Source organism: Protopterus annectens, chromosome 1.part0 (genome assembly GCF_019279795.1).
Source record: "Protopterus annectens isolate FY-2018-M chromosome 1.part0, PAN1.0, whole genome shotgun sequence".
Taxonomy (NCBI): domain Eukaryota; kingdom Metazoa; phylum Chordata; order Ceratodontiformes; family Protopteridae; genus Protopterus; species Protopterus annectens.
The window spans coordinates 1448013756-1448031308 of record NC_056725.1 but is presented as its reverse complement, the minus strand read 5'-3'; positions in this window follow the sequence as shown (position 1 = coordinate 1448031308).

The following is a 17553-nucleotide window of genomic DNA, read 5'->3' as shown; positions in this document are numbered from 1 at the left end:
ACCTTACAGGATCCAAGTGTAGTGAAAGTTTTGAAACATGAGTAGAATAAATCTAAGATGACATCTCTGCTTAATTTAGCAGAAGCATATCAACGTCAAGCAGGAATGGAAATTATACTAGAAGTAGATAAAAAACCAGGCAGCAACTAAATGTGCAAAAAAAAAGAAAAGAAAGAATATAAGGTGAAGGACCAGATGAGAAGGCAAGAAATGTGGTAAAAACATAAATATAGTTGCAAGTATAGAAAACTTCTGGAAGAGCCTCATGTTGATCAAGAGCAAACACAGGAATGGTTAAAGAGAGGTGAATTCACATCAAGAAATGAAAGGTTAATATTGGCAGCCCAAGATAGTGGGCCACGTACATGCTGGTTTACAAAGTCCATTGAACATGTGGGAGAAACAGACATATGTAGGTTTTGTAAAACTGAATTGGAAACAGTCACACACCTTATTGTTGTTTGCAATGCACTAATGGCAGAGGGACTGTATACTGAAAGGCATAATAATGTGGCAAGACTGTTACACTGGAGATTGTGCAAATTTTATGGTATCAAAGTGGCTGAAAAACACTGGAAACATGAGCCACAAAGAATCATAGAAAATGATGAAGTTTATATCACATGGGATCACTCAATACCAACAGTTCAAAAGATAGATGCTAGAAAAACAGATATAGTGGTCAAAGAAAAGAAGACAAAAGTAGCATTGATCATTGAATTTGCCACACCCAGTGCCTACAGTGTCTTGCGAACAGAGAGACACAAAGTCATAAAATACCTGGATCTGCAGGCAGAAACAAGAGCCATGTGGAGGAAAGATACCCAGACAGTTCCAGCAGTAGTAGGAGCAACTGGTCTTATAAAAAAGAATTTACAGTCATATTTAGATATGTTACCAATTCATGTAACACCATACGAATTGCAGGAGGAGTCATTAATGGGCACATTGCGGGTGCTCCGACGAGCACTTTTGGCTAATGTCAAAGAGTGAAACTAATAATTTTCATGAACTTTAATCGTACTTTGACTTAGGAATGGGGTCCATTCCTGTCATCGTATTAGAAACCCAAAAGACTTGGAGAAACTAAAAAAATTAGGACCATTAAATGTATGGCCAAACTTTAAATAAATTATGCCCACATTTTGTTTGCTTACTGGGTAATTAAGGAGGCACAAGCCAACAGTAAACAATACTGTCCTTCTCATCTAAAAAGGAGTTTCCTCAAAGGTGTGCATACTTATTTTGCTTTAGTAGGTCTATTCCTGCATAAGCTAGAGTTTGATTTATTTGCGGCAACAAAAAACGAATTGGTCTGTTTATGTGTGATTACATAAAGTGTTTACCACTGAGCATATGCAGAATACATTGACACATTCTATATATTACATGCAACTAGTGCAGTAGGGTGGCACAGATTTTGACAAGATGCACATCATATGACAAACTTCTAGGTAAAGTTGAATCTATGAGAAGAAGTCTCATCTGGTGTGATTAAGTTATTTCTTGCAGTTGAATAAGAACTTGAGGTGATCCATCCATTTCCTTATAGACCAGTTCTGTAATAATGCACTTAATATAGTATACTTTAGGCATTATATCTAGCAGGCCATTTTGCTAGTAATGCACTTAATGTAGTGCAGTTCAGGCATTATATCTAACAGACTAGTTCTGTAATAATGAACTTAATGTAGTACATGCCAGGCATTATATTTAATAGACCAGCTCTGTAATAATGTGCTTAATGTAGTACATGCCACAGTTATTATATTTAAGAGACCAGTTCTTTAATAATGGATTTAATGTAATGCATTTTAGACATTATTTCTTAACAGGCCAGTTCTGCAATAATGCACTTAATGTAGTACATTTCAGGCATTATATCTAAAAGACCAGTTCTGCAATAATGAACTTAATGTTACACATTTTAGGTATTTTATCTAATCAACCAGTTCTGTAATAATAATGCATTTAATGAATGTAGCACTGTGAAGATATGTGAAGGCTGCCAGCCTAGCTAAATAGGATTTTATAGATAATTCTGTCATTTGCAAATATTAATGTAAGCCACATCCTTGTTCTCTTAAATGTAAGAAAATTATGGTAAATGTTGAACTTCAAAAATGTAACCACATTGCACTCTGCTGGAGGAAAGCTGATAAGTCAAGCATTGTATAATTGTTTGATCTCAAAACTCAGATCCGAGATATCTGAATGAAGGAATTCTTCCAATTGTTTTCAGGTCAGTGTTAACAGCTAGAATTTACATATACAATGTCTTTTATTGCTCTGGCTTCCTGACCAGCTGCAAGATCAAAAGGGCTGTTACACTCTGAGTTTATGTTAGCTTTGAAAACAGACAATAATGATGTAATCTGAAATGAGTCAGTGGTACTGTGTTATCAATTTAAGGACAGAGAGAGAGAGAGAGAGAATCAGGGCATTTTGCATTTGTTTTCAGAACTGACAACATCACCAGCACTGCCTTGCTCTATATGTAAGTTTATTTTAGAACTGTGTTTGCTCTTAGATATAGATAAGAAATAGGAAGTAAAATCTAACTGTTTTCTGTATTGATGTCAGAACTTTTCTACTGTATTATTTTAAGCATTTTTCTGTGATCTCTAAACTCTTGACTAGCAGTGTGTAGTGAGAAGTATTTTCCTGTGTTCTTATTATTTATTATTAAATATTTTAAACCTTTCAACTGTGGATGTTTTCTGTAGAGATAATTTAAGCTCTAGAGTACATTGCATGCATATAGTGATACTGTACAAAACCACTCCAAGTATTTCTTGCTGCTCAGTCACACTTAACATTTGGATAATAATATTGCACAGTAATAATTGGACACCCTTTGATAAGGGCCTTATTAGTAGCTGATATTAGTGGTTGGTGGCAAGTGGTACTACTGAATAGTCTAGGCAGAAGGGTTATAGCTAGAAAACCTATGCTAGCCTTCTCCAGGAGTGTCTATGTGTTTGTATATAACTCATATCACAAAGTGTGTGTGTGTGTGAGCTACTTGGGCAGGGACACAAAGCACTGGTTAGACAGAGAGGGTGTTGGAGGTTTTAGCTTGACCACAAGGCTGAGATCTGGACACTATAGCTGTGCCAGTGGGGAGTCTTATTGGGAAATCTAGAGATAAAGGGAGAAACAAGCCCAAGACTGATTGTGATCTCTGTGTGCTCTTAAGGGAAATTTTACTTTGTGTATTTGTTATCCTTCCCAATGTGAATGCCCCTCACTGGTGTTAGTGGTGAGGACTGAGGCTCCTTGATTGCTGGGCCAGTGCAAGGGCATACTGTATTTAATTGTTTGGAACATACTAATTGGCTTGTAGTGGTGTGGATAGTGAATTCCTGTAGCTTGTGTACAGTGATTACTGAAGGTGTTTTTGTACCCTAAATCAGCCACACAGTGAATATTCAGAGTTCAGATCACAATTGTTTTATTTATTTTGTGAGCTTAGTTAGTCAGGGAGAGCAGGCAAGCATGTAAGCAGAGGATTATGGAAAACTAACAAGGAGTCAGTTTGATGAGATGTGCCAAGCTAAAGGACTGGTGCAGGGAAACTTGACTAAGACAGACATGATTGCAGCTTTGGTCACAGCTGCATCAGAAAACAGCAACCAGGAGGACGATCAGACTGGCCATGGAGATGTACACCACTCAGAGAATGGAAAGCTCAACCTTTGTGCAGAGGACATAAAAATCCATCTAGAGCTAAAGAGACTTGAGTTGGAGGCCAGACATTTGGAAATGGAAGCTGTGGGAAAGGAGCAGCAGAGGCAGCAGGAAAAGGAGATGCTGACTCTTCACCAGAGTCATGGAGGTAATGGGGAAGGAAGTAAATGGACCTCAGAAATACAAAAGGTCAGTAAATTTCTTCTGCAGCTTATAGAGGTGGATAATGTTGATAGTTTCATTCATATGTTTGAGAGGGTATGTAACTAGTATGTTGCTGACCAAAGGCTCTGGATACAGTTCCTGACCCCCTTACTCCATGGTAAAGCTGTGACTATTTTGTCCAAAATGTCTGACATTGACTGTTTTAATTATACTGCTGTTAAGAATTGTTTGTTTGAATTCTTTAAGCTAACACCAGAAACCTATAGGAAAAAGTTTTGTGAGCATAGACGCAAGGGAGATGAAAGTGTGTGTGAATATGTTGCTGAACTGAGCACTTATTTTCATAGGTGGGTGAGTAGATGTCAGGTCATACATTTTGGTGAGGGAACAAAACCTTAGCACTTTGCCTGAGGACATGAAGATCTGATTAGCTGATAGACAATGTGCTACTTCAGAGGAGTTGGGGAAAAAGGGAAAACTATACCTAACAAGCAAGGCATCCCTGCACAGAAAAGGGACCCCCAGTACTGTTCATGGGTGTAGAGGAACCCATGGTGGAAAGCCCAGACTGCCCCAACAGAATTTGCCAGTTGCAGGGGGAGACACTAGTCCAGGTACATGTCTAAGACCTATGGTTAAATGTTTTTAATGCAACCAGTGGGGCCATGTAGCATACATGTGTCCACGGAGGCAATGTGGGGAACAAAAGTTGAGAGAGCTAATAAGTGGGAAAGACAAAATTCCAATAGTAGGTTGTCTTGAGACAACAGGGGTACTAAACTACCATCCTGCAGATGTCCTGATAGGGAAGGATTTTCATGAGGCAGTACTATGTGTTAATGCAGTTACATGCAGTCAGGCTTTGAGGCAAACATGTGGGTCTGGTAGCCTGGGGAATACCCAAACAGGCCACATACTTGCAGCCAGGAGGGGTGAGGTGGTTACATCAGGGAGGGAGCTACTTTGTAGCAGTGAGACTGAAGGTGAGCCACAGTTGCTTGTGGGAACAGATGTTTCCTTGGACAGAGTGACTGCAAAGGTAGAGGTGAGTGGTAGTACCTAGGCTGACAGTGAGGCACTGCCACCAGAGGATGCCAGACTTCCTGCAGAAGGGGAGCTGGTAAGAGTTACAAAGAGAGCGTTGAGACAGGCTCAGCTCTCTGACCCTACATTGCAAGGCCTAAGGCAGGTAACTAGTGAGACACCTGATTCTCAAGGGAAGGGGGAATCTGTATACTGGGAGAAAGGGTACTGTATAGAGATTGGACCCTGAGGGAGGTCTAGATGGTGAGAGTGTACAGCAGATGGTAAGGGCTAGAGCTTACCATCTGGCGCTTCTAGCCATAGCCCATGATCTTCCCTTTGCAGGTCATATGGGCATAAAACATACAAAGAGATATATTATGCAAAACTTCTATTGGCCTGGAATTTCCAGAGATGTAACTGGGTACTGCAATAGCTGTGAGCAGTGCCAAAAGGTACGCAAGGCAGGAGACAAGGTGAGAGCTCCTTTGATGCCTTTGCCTGTGATTGAGGAACCATTGTAGAGGGTAGCTATAGATATCGGGGGACCTCTGAGTACCCCAAGTTCCACAGGGAAAAGTATATCCTAGTGGTAGTAGATTATGTTACAAGATACTCTGAGGTAGTGGCTTTGTCCTCTATTGAGGCAGAAAAGGTGGAAAATGCTTTGTTAGAGATTTTCAGCAGGGTAGGTTTCCCAAAAGAAATACTGACTGACAGAGGTGCCAATTTCATGTCAGACCTGCTGGCTTGTCTGTGTAAGTATGATGTGGTAAAGCACCTGAAGAACACCCCCTACCATCCCCAGACTAATGATCTTGTTGAGAGGTTAAACTCTACAATCAAGTCCATGCTACGTGCATTTGCAGACCAGTTTAAGAGGGAGTGAGACAAATATTTGCCCCAGCTGTTATTTGCTTACAGAGAGGTTCCCCAGGAATCTACAGGTTTTTCACCCTTTGAGTTGTTGTATGAGCACAGGGTGAGGGGACCTCTAGATTTAATTTGAGATGATTGGGAAGGTGAGTGTGAATCTCACAAGCAGTCTGTTGTGGCATATGTCCTAAACCTCAGGACAAGACTCAGGGAACTCATGGGTTTGGCCCAGGAGAACCTGGCAGAAGCCCAACAACAGAAAAAAGTATGGTATGACAGGAATGATTGAGCTAGAGAGCATGTTGTAGGGCAGCAGGTAATGGTTCTCATTTCTGTCAGACACAACAAGCTGCAAGCAGCTTGGGAGAGACCCTACAAGTTGGTAAGAAAGGTAAGTGATGTTAACTACATGGTGGAACTGCTAGGCAGGAGACAGGCGCACATGTTGTGCCATGTAAACATGATGAAACCTTACCATGATAGGGAGGCCCTTGTGCTGATTATTTGCAGTGGCTTGGAGGAGGAGGCTGAGGGAGATCTGGTGGCTGATCTTCTCAGTGAGGCTCAGACTGACACCTCAGTGGAAGGGGTATCAATGTCCCAGCAGTTATTTCCTACTCAGGTTCGAGAATTATGAGCAGTGTTACAGAAGTTTGTGGACATGTTCATTGGGAAACCAGGGTACACCCACCTGGTGCAGCACTATGTCAATACAGGACCCCAAGGCCTATTAAGCAGGCCCTTATAGGGTGCTGAGAGAGTCAAACAGACTCTGAGGGAGGAGATACAGGAAATGTTGGAACTAGGAGTAATTCAAGAGTTTTACAGTCCCTGGACCTTCCCAGTGGTGCTGGTGCCAAAGAAGGATGGCACCACCAGGTTCTGTGTGGACTACAGGAAATTAAATGGTGACACAGAGTCAGATGCTTACCCCATGCCTAGGACAGATGAGGCCCTAGAGCAGCTGGGTGGGGCTAAGTATCTTAAAACCATTGATCTTACCAAGGGTTAATGGCAGGTGCCCTTGACTCCCTGTGCTAGAGAGAGGTCAGCCTTTCTGACTTCTCTTGGCTGATGCCCTTTGTGCTGAAAAATGCCCTGATGACTTTCCAGAGGCTGGTAGATCATATCCTAACAAGAGTAGCAGGGTTTGCCCTTGCTTACCTAGATGATATTGCCATCTACAGCCATTCCTGACAAGAGCACCTTCAGCATGCCAGGGAGGTGCTGGGCAGACTACAGAGGGCAGGGTTGACCATTAAGCCCAGCAAATGTCAGGTGGGTATGACAGAGTTCTTCTTGCTGGGACATAGAGTGGGGAGTCGTACGATCAGGCCAGAACTTGCCAAAGTGGAAGCGATTCAAACATGGCCTACACATGTTACCAAAAAGCAGGTGAGAGCATTCTTAGGGACAGCAGGGTACTACAGAAAGTTCGTCCCCAGTCATAGTACCATAGCTGCTCCCCTCACAGACCTGACAAGGAAGAACAGGCCAGATGAGGTACTGTGGACCACAGCATGTGAGCAGGCATTCCAGAAGCTTAAAGAAGCTTTGGGAGGACACCCTGTGTTAGCCAGTCCAGATTACAGCAAAGAATTTGTTGAGCAGGTGGATACTTTGAACCATGGGGTGGGGGCTGTACTTAGCCAGATTTCTTCAAAAGGAGAAGAGCACCCAGTGTTTTATGTCCATCATAGGCTCCAACCCAGGGAGGAATGCTATGCAGCTGTAGAAAAGGAATAGTTAGCCATAGTGTGGGCACTGCAGATACTTCAGCCTTATCTGTATGGAAGAAAATTCACTGTAGTGACAGATCACAATCCCCTAACATGGTTAAACAGAGATAGACAGCAAAATCCCAAGTTGCTAACATGGATCCTAGGGTTGCAAGCATATATGTCAGTGCAGCACTGTAGTGGGAATAGCAATGCCAACACAGATGGGCTATCAAGAAAGTGAATGTGGTAAGGTATACTCAGATAGACCTAACCCTCTCAAGCAACATTTCTCAAAGGTCACTTGAAAAGCTAGCTTGAATTATCTGGGGAGGAGGGGTGATATGTGAAGATATGTGAAGGCTGCCAGCCTAGCTAGATAGGATTTTGTAGATAATTCTGTCATTTGTAAATGTTAATGTAAGCCACATGCTTGTTGTCTTAAATGTAAGAAAATTATGGTAAATATTGAACTTCAAAAATGTAACCACATTGCACTCTGCTGGAGGAAAGCTGATAAGTTAAGCAATGTATAATTGTTTGATCTCAAAACTCGGAGCCAAGATGTCTGAATGAAGGAATTCTTCCTATTGTTTTGAGACCAATGTTAATGGCTAGAATTTACATGTATAATGTCTTTCATTGCTCTGGCTTCCTGACCAGCTGCAAGATCATAAGGGTTGTTTCACTCTGAGTTTCTGTTAGCCTGGGAAACAGACAATAATTATGTAATCTGAAAGGAGTCAGTGATACTGTGTTATCAATTTAAGGACAGAAAGAGAGAGAATCAAGCCATTTTGCATTTGTTTTCAGACCTGACAACATCACCAGCACTGCCTTGCTTTATATGTAAGTTTATTTTAGAACTGTGTTTGTTCTTAGATATAGATAGGAACTAGGAAGTCTAGTCTAGCTGTTTTCTCTATTGATGTCAGAACTTTTCTACTGTATTATTTTAAGCATTTCTCTGTGATCTCTGAACTCTTGACTAGCACTGTATAGTGAGAAGTATTGTCTTGTGCTCTTATTATTTATTATTAATTATTTTAAACCTTTCAACTGTGGTTGTTTTATGTAGAGATAATTTAAGTTCTAGAGTTCATTGCATGCATATAGTGATACTGTACAAAGCCACTCCAAGTATTTCTTGCTGCCCAGTCACACTTACCATTTGGATAATAATACTGCACAGTAATAATTGGACACCCTTTGATAAGGGACTTATTAGAAGCTGATATTAGTGGTTAGTGGCAAGTGGTACTACTGTATAGTCTGAGCAGAAGGGACATAGCTGGAAAACCTGTGCCAGCCTCCCCCAGGAGTGTCTGTGTGTTTGTATATAACTTATATCTTAATGTTTGTGTACTTCAGCTATTTAGGCAGGGACACAAAGCATTGGTTGGACAGCAAGGGTGCTGGAGGTTTTGCCTTGACCACTAGGCTGTGATCTGGACACTATATCTGTGCTAGTGGGGAGTCTTATTGGGGATTTGAAGAGAAAGGGAGAAACCAGCCCCAGACTGACTGTGATCTATGTGTGTTCTTAATGGAAATTGTACTTTACTGTATGTGTATTTGTTATCCTCTCCAATGTGGACGCCCCTTACTGGTGTTAGTGGCGAGGATTGAGGCTCCTTGATTGCTGGGCCAGTACACGGGTGTCACAAGCACATTAAAGGTTTTAGATCTGGTGGATAAAATGCCTGTAAAGCTTTGGCAAATATGTGGGATATAATCTAAGAGATGGCAACAAAATATTTCAAATAAAAGGAGTTTAAAAAGACAAAGTGGCCAAGGAAAGATAGAGTGCTATAACTAATGAAAATAGAGCAAAATATGTTGGACTGAATACAGAATCACAGATAACAGTAACAACCAAAAGGAATGAATGTTTAATGAGCAATTAAAAAATGGAAGAAGATAATAGAATGAGAAAGATATGTGATCTCTTCAGCATGACTGGAGGCATTAAAGGAATAAGCCACATAAAATGTCTATGAAAAAGTTAAAGATGAGAGAAAAGTTGAGAGGAAGTACGAGATATTAAGAGGAAGAATATATGCATCTGTCAAAGAAGATCTCTAACATTGCTGATAAATATAATTTTATGTCTTCTGACTCACAGATAGATATCTTGGTTATTAAAATTGAGTCCCAGAAAGCTTGGCTAATAACAAAGCTGTAGGAAATTATGGAATTCCAGCTGAGCAGTATAGAGTACTACAATCTAATGCTGTTAGAATGTTGCTCATAATTTGCTAGAACATTTGGAAAACTCACCATTTGCAAGAGAATTTGGAAAGCACAGCAGAGGCTATTGGACTGGAAAAGGCCAAATCATGTTCCAGGTCCAAAAAGGACAATACTAAAGGAGTGCTCAGGTTATTTATCATTTATACTTGGTTCACATCCTAGCATGGTAATGCTTAATATTTGGAAAACTAGACACCAGCAAAATGCATAATGAAAATTTTAGGACAGTTTGGTTATAGATTATTTTTAGGCACCAGAAATGCCAGCATCTGCAGTATAATAGATACAATGTAAATAAGTACAACAAATAAACATACACAAATGGATTTAACTGTGGTTACCATAATGAACTTTGATGAGATCTTAGAAAACTGGAACTATCAGGCCCACTTATTTGTACCTTGAAGAATTTGCATATAGACAAAGAAGCATTTGTTAGAATGCATAATAACTGGCTGGTAAGTTTGTAAAATGATTGGAGCAAAGTAATAAGCTTGTATAGTATCTCATCTTATTTAATTTATATGTAAAGTGTATCATGAAAAGGTACTAGAGTAGATGAATGAGATGCTGGAATCAAATTTGCCAAGAAAATATTAACAATAACAAATATGCAGTCAGTACAACTTTGATAGACGAAAGCAAGGAGGAGATAAAGATCCTATTGCTGAAGCTGAAAGCATAAAGCACAACATCTGATTTGTTACACAGTATTAAAAAAATCAGTTTATGACAAATAATCCTATCAATTCATTGCAATCAGATGGCATTCAGTGGCAGAATTTATTTTGCTTGATTCAATGATCTTAGCAGATTGTACTTGCATCTGTGGGATTAAAAGATCCTTACTTCTTGGAAGAGGATACAATGGAAATTGTTGATAGCACATTTAAGGCCAAAGATCTAACATTGTTAAAAAAAATCTGAATAGTCAAAAAAATGGATTTCCCAGAAAAAAACATATGTCTATGAGAATGACATGACACGTACGAGTGTGCAATAGAAAATTGTTGCTTTTGAGCTATGGTGTTGGAGAAAACATTTAATAAGTCTGTAGGTGCATGAAGATCAAATCAAGAAATACTTAAGGAAATAAATCCAAAGTGTTATCAATAAGGTCTGTTATGATAGTAAAACTAAACCACAGATACATTTTTCACAAAACAGAGTGTCTGAATTCACTGGAGAAAGCATCAGTATTGGGAAGGACTGTAGACAAAGGAAGAAAACCACATCAGGAACTATGATACATATAAGGTATTATTGAAGTAATGAATATGGATTTAAGAACATAAAGAAGACATGGACTGGTTTGCTCAAGTCATTGAGAGCAAAAGGAGTCAAACTTGAATAAATGATTAAACAAAAATAAAATAGAGTGATAAGGCAAAGAAATATGCCATCATTTTTCTATTCGTATAGATGACGTCTTGTGTGATATATGAGATCTGGCTACTGCTAACAGAGCCCTGTCTAGTCTTGTACCTTGCATATCATTCACATATCTATCAGGTGAAACTTTGCCACTGAAGGACTCACACACTTCAGTGCACAAACTTATTTAATGTGTCTAGAACTATTTTTGGTTATCCAGAAGCACTTCCTAATCCTTTCTTGTTATTAAGGTATTGTCTGAGTAACACTGCATGTGTGGAATTCCTTTGAACCCCAGGCCCATTGTCTGTTGCCACTTAGATGCATTAGATGCCACTTGAGAAAACAGATAGATATACTGCCATGAAACTTTATTCAAAGTAATTACTGGGAATTTCTTGGAAGACTCTTCCATTTCCATTTGTATGTCTTTACCAGGTAATTTGAAATTAATTGTTTCTTCCTGTTAAGGAGCTTAAGATATCTTTACTTCTTAGTGATGTGAATTGTGCTATCATGAACGGTGAGATAATTGTGACTATAAAATCTCTGAAGATACACATATCATCAAATTATCTTTATTACTCACTTGTAGAGTATGTGTGTGTAATTTGCTTGTTCTGCTTTACTCTAAAAACATACAACAATGTCTAACTTCACATGTATTATATCTTGAAATAGTAATGACAGATTTTCAGCCATGGCGGAACTGCTAATTGTTTTTCTCTGCGGTTGCCAACCTGCATATTTTAAATGTCTTCCAGTTCAGCATGATTTTCTTACCCAGTATCTGGAAGACTGCTGGCCCTACAGACTCATACAAATGAAAATTCATATTTTGGGATCTATCTTCAAAGACCACAGACCCTGTTATTTTGCAAATTGAATTTATCATTGTAAGTAGTGCAACAGGTTGCACACTCACATTTGGTGCAGAAGTCTGTGAGTTCTAGTGCCATATCAGGTAGTTTGACTGCTGCAAATCAGTGCAGTATGAGGAAGGGTACTGAACACCTGGACTGTGTCATTGTTCAGATAAGATTTTAAATGGAGCGCCTATCTGCTTGAGTTGATCCTAGTTCAGGTGAATCAATGATATTTCATGGCAGGTATTGAAAATAGAAGGGAAAGTTTCCTAATGCCCAAGTAAAATTTCCCATAGTAGTATAAAATACTACCTTGGGTTCCTCTAAAAAGAGGCTACTAGCCTATTGGGAATAACTTGAAAAGGGAAAGATTTTGAAATGTCAGAACAGATTATAGGATTAGAAAGCAAGCAGAAAATAAAGCTGCTTTGACTCCTGCCACTGTCGTTTACTGACCGGCACTGTCATTTCTTAGTGTAAGACGCAATCTTAACAGTACTTAGGATTGGGTCTTGTGCTACTGAAGTGCTTAACTAGTTTCTCATTCTACTGGTATTGGAGTGTGATCATGGCACTCCATGCAATACATTCAACTTCTGTGTCTGATTCCACTTCATATGTCCATTCAGCCTTTTCTGCACCACAGTTATGTATACATCTTACTACCTTTTCATGCTCTGCACCATACATTTGACACCCACTTGTGTTTAGCTAGTTTTCATTTAAACATCTCTCAAAGGTGATTTTCATTAGTGTCCCAATACATCCAGTATTGCTGACATTCTGCAAGACCATAAAGTGGTTGTGTTTTAGATTTGTCATACAGTTTTTGTAACAACACAGCTACATAATTCTGTAGTTCTTGTGAGAATTTGCTTCCATTTAAATAGATACTGTTACATTTAACCTTTTTCAGGTGTTATGTTTTCCTTAGCATGCAGTGTTTTTTTTCTGTGATTTCACAGTATATGCTTTATACAAATATACGGGTCTATATTAGAACATCGACTTTTTAAAACGTTGAATGTTCTAATATTGACCCATATTCAGTGAACACTGACAATCTCGAACATGCAGAACAGCAAATTTTTTCCCAGGAAAAAAATTTGCTGTTCCGACACACATACACACAACACAATCACACCAAACAAACAGCAATCCACACACATACACCTAAAATCCAACATCTAATCCTACACTAAACTGTACATACACCACTAACTCTCCAGTTACTTTAACCCAAACCCTAACCCTAAGGTCTGTCACTATCGCACACTCATCTCCCCTCACCCGCACCCTAACCCTAACTCACCTGCCCCGCCCTAACCCTAACGTCTGCACAATCACACACTTACCTGACCCGTGCCCTAACCCTAACTCACCTACCCCGCGCTCTAACCCCCACATCCACACAATCGCACACTTACCTGATCACGACCCATAACTTTCCACCACAGTGCTGAAAATAGCGAAGCCACAGGAATGGCCAACTGAATTCCTTCCCTAGGAAGAAATTTGGTGTTCTGCAGCTTCGCTATTTTCAGCGTTCACTGAATAGGGGTCGATATTAGAACATTCGAAGTTGTGAAACTTCAATGTTCTAATATAGACCCCAAATATACCATTGAATACATGAGCCGGACCTTATTCAAAGTAACCAATATTAGGCCAGTCACTCTAGCTTTGTGTTTTACTCCAGAAAGATACATTCCTAATACAGGACTTAAAACGTTGTGTGATTACCAGAGGTTTTAGACTTAGATCCTTCCAAAAAGTTATTGTATTTCTATGAGAATTTTTTCAAATAATTTAGCTGTTGCTACAAAACTGTAACAGAATTTATGTTTTGCCATCAGTTTAGCCTGTGCTACAAAACTGCAACAGAATTTATGTTTTGTCATCACTAACCTATAGTAAATCAATATTTTTTTCCATCTGGAATATGATTGTTGTGCAATACAGTTTTACTTTCTTTCTCTCTCTCTCGCTCTCTCTGGATAACTTGACCAGTCTTCCAGGGTGGCATCAAAAACATTGATATGTCCAATGTTCATCTGTTACAAAACTACATCCACATTCAAGCACATAGATATTTCCTTGATGTTTATGCATTTCTATACAAAGTGCTATGTTTGTAGTAAGCGGCTTGTTACACTTCAAAGCAGAAGGACCACTTTTTCCCCTAAATTTAGAGTTCATGTAGTTGCCAGACCAGGAAATGATGCAGGATGGCAGAATACTTACCTACTTCTGTGGATAAAACTGAAATAAAGCTCAGCAAATAGCTTCATAATCAAAGACACTGCTAAAATACAGAATTAAACACATAATGCATGTGTGCATCTATAGGTTCATAATCAAATACACTGTTACAGTACAGGAAAAACACATAATATATGTGTATATTTATAGGTTTGAAATCCAAAACACTGCTATAATACAAGAAATAAACAAATAATACATGTGTATATCTATAGGTTCAGAATCAAAGACACTGCTATGATAAAAAATTAAAACATAATATATGTGTATATCTGTAGGTTCAGAATCCAAGACACTGCTACGACACAGAATTAAGCAGATAATATATCTGTACAGTATATCTTTTGGATCAGAATCCAAGACACTGCTATGATACAGAATTAAACACTTAATATATGTGTACGTCTATAGTTTCAGAATCAAAGACACTGCTAAGATACAGAATTAAACAATAATATGTGCATATCTATAGGTTCAGAATCCAGGATGCAGCTATGATACAGAATTAACGCATAATGTGCATATATATATATATATATATATATATATATATATATATATATATATATATATCTATAGGTTCAGAATACAAGACACTGCTAAGATACAGAATTAAACAATAATATGTGCATATCTATAGGTTCAGAATCAGACACTGCTATGATACAGAATTAAACACATAGTATGTGTATATCTGTAGGTTCAGAATCAAAGAAACTGATACGATACAGAATTAAATGCATAATTTGTGTATGTCAATAGTTTCAGAATTTGATGTTTTTCATGACAGCATTTAAACAAACAAAAGTGAATTACTGCATACTGTTATTAACTTGAATGTTGAAATTATGTAACACCGTCGCTATATAAGTACCATGTAAGATTCAGTGTATGTTAATGTCAATGATGTCTCTTTAATAGTCACATATTATTGCTAGTGACTTTAAAATATAAATGTTATAGCTATTATCCATGAAACCTTCAGAATTAAACACATATGTTTATATCGGGTCTATATTAGAACATCAAAGTTTCACAACTTCAAATGTCCTAATATCGACCCCTATTCAGCGAATGCTGAAAATAACGAAGCTGCAGAACACCGAATTCCTTTCTAGGGAAGGAATTTGGTTGGCTGTTCCTGTGGCTTCGCTATTTTCAGCCCTGTGGTGGAAAGTTGCAGATCGGGATCAGGTAAGTGTGCAGTTGTGTGGACGTGAGGGTTAGGGCACGGGGTAGGTGAGTTAGGGTTCGGGCGCGGGTGAGGTGAGTGTGCGATAGCGATGGACCTTAGGGTTAGGTTTTGGGTTAAGGTAAGTGAATAGCTAGTGGTGTATGTACAGTTTAGTGTAGGGTTAGATATAGGATTTTAGGTGTATGTGTGTGGATTTCCGTTTGTTTGGTGTGCTTGTGTTGTGTGTATGTGTGGCGGAACAGCACATTTTTTCCATGGAAAAAAAAATTGCTGTTCTGCTTTTTCGGTATTGTCAGCATTCACTGAATAGGGGTCAATTTTAGAACATTCGACGTTTTAAAAAGTCGATGTTCTAATATAGACCCATTTATATCTATAGGTTCAGAATCAAAGACACTGCTACAGTATAGAATTAAACACATGTGCATATCTATAGCTTCAGAATCCAAGACACTGCTAGGATACAGAATTATACACATAATATATAGGATCATAGAATCATAGGAAGTTACTAGGCTATTGTCCCTGAGAGCCTTACAAGCCTAGCTAAGAATTTAGCCCATGCTCTGACAAGTGATCACCCCATGCTTCTGTCCAGCAGGGACACAGGTGGAATCCCAGGGGTGTATTTTCTGTTTCACATCCAGTTATCCAGGCTGTGCTTAAAAAGGGTTAATGAGGAACTCTGCTAGACAGGGAGAGAGTCTATTCCATAGAAGGGTGAGTCTCTGCAACACAAATCTGTCTTGCCAACATGTCCTATTGATGTCACAGACCAGGTTGAGGTCGCACGTGCAGGTTACTCGAATGGACCTTGACTTGCAAGTATGCAGCAGTCCCATCGAGGCAGGGTCTGAGATTGCTTTGTATGACAGACAAAGGTCACCTCTGAAGAGTCTGTATGAGACTGAGTAGAGGGACAGGGCTTTTAGCCTATCTCTGTACGGTAGATGCTTGAGGCCCCGGATTCTCCTGGTGAGGAATCCCTGTGGTCTCTCCAGCTACTGCATGTGCTTTGTGAGGTGCATGCTGAAATGGACATTGTACTCAATAATGGATCTTATAAAGGAAGAATACAAGGACATTATGACCTCAATGTCCCTGGATGAGATACCCTTACTAATGAGGTGGACCATGTAGAAAAGTTTCCATACAACGGAGGCAATATGGTGGTCAAAAGTCAGTTTGCTATCAACCTGGGTGCCCAAGTCCCTCATAACTGACTGTGTGCTTAGGACCTTGTTATTAATGTGATAATTTGTGGGGATGTCACTCTCCCCATAGGGGATTATGATGCATTTTTTGGCATTCAGTTTGAGCCCATGTTTCTGGCACCAGTCATTTGTTTGGGTGAGACCATCTTGGATGATGCCCACATTACAAAGGTAATTGATGACAGCACCCAGCTTGCAGCTATCTGCAACCTTGGTCAGCCATAGCTCACTGGTTTTGGCCTGCACCTCAGAAAAGTATATCCCAAAAAACAAAGGCCCCAAGACTGATCCCTGGGGTATACCACTCATTACGGGTCTACTGCTTGAGGTGGCTTCCCCTATTTTCACTAGATGGGTTCTACCAGTGAGCCAGTTTGCTGCCCATATGGTAACATATGGATTGATGCTTAGTTGAGAGAGTTTATCTATTGTACCCGAGTGTGGAATAGTATTGAAGGCTTTGGGCATGTCAAGGTAGGCAGTGTGCATCGTCTTCCCATCATCCATGGCTTTGGTGACTGTCTCAAAGAAATGGACCAAATTTAGCATGCATGACCTCCCCTTGACAAAACCAAATTGTGTGGGATCGAGTGTTTGGAGGTTGCCAATGTCCTTGTTAATGAGGTCCATGATAATCTGTTCCATGGCCTTGCAGATTAGGCTAGTTAGACTGATGAGTCTATAATTTCCTGGATCGATGGATGCTCCACCTTTGTGCAAAGGGATGACAGTGGCTGTTCTCCACTTGACTCGGATGAAGCCGGTACTCAGACTTTGGTTGAATAAGGCACCTAATGGTGCTGCAAGTTCCTGCCTGAGTTCATGTAAGATGCAGCCTGGAATGTTATTTAGTCCCATGGAGGCTGTATTTTGTGCATTTGAGAGGGCAGTAATGACTTGCTCCATAGAGATAAGAG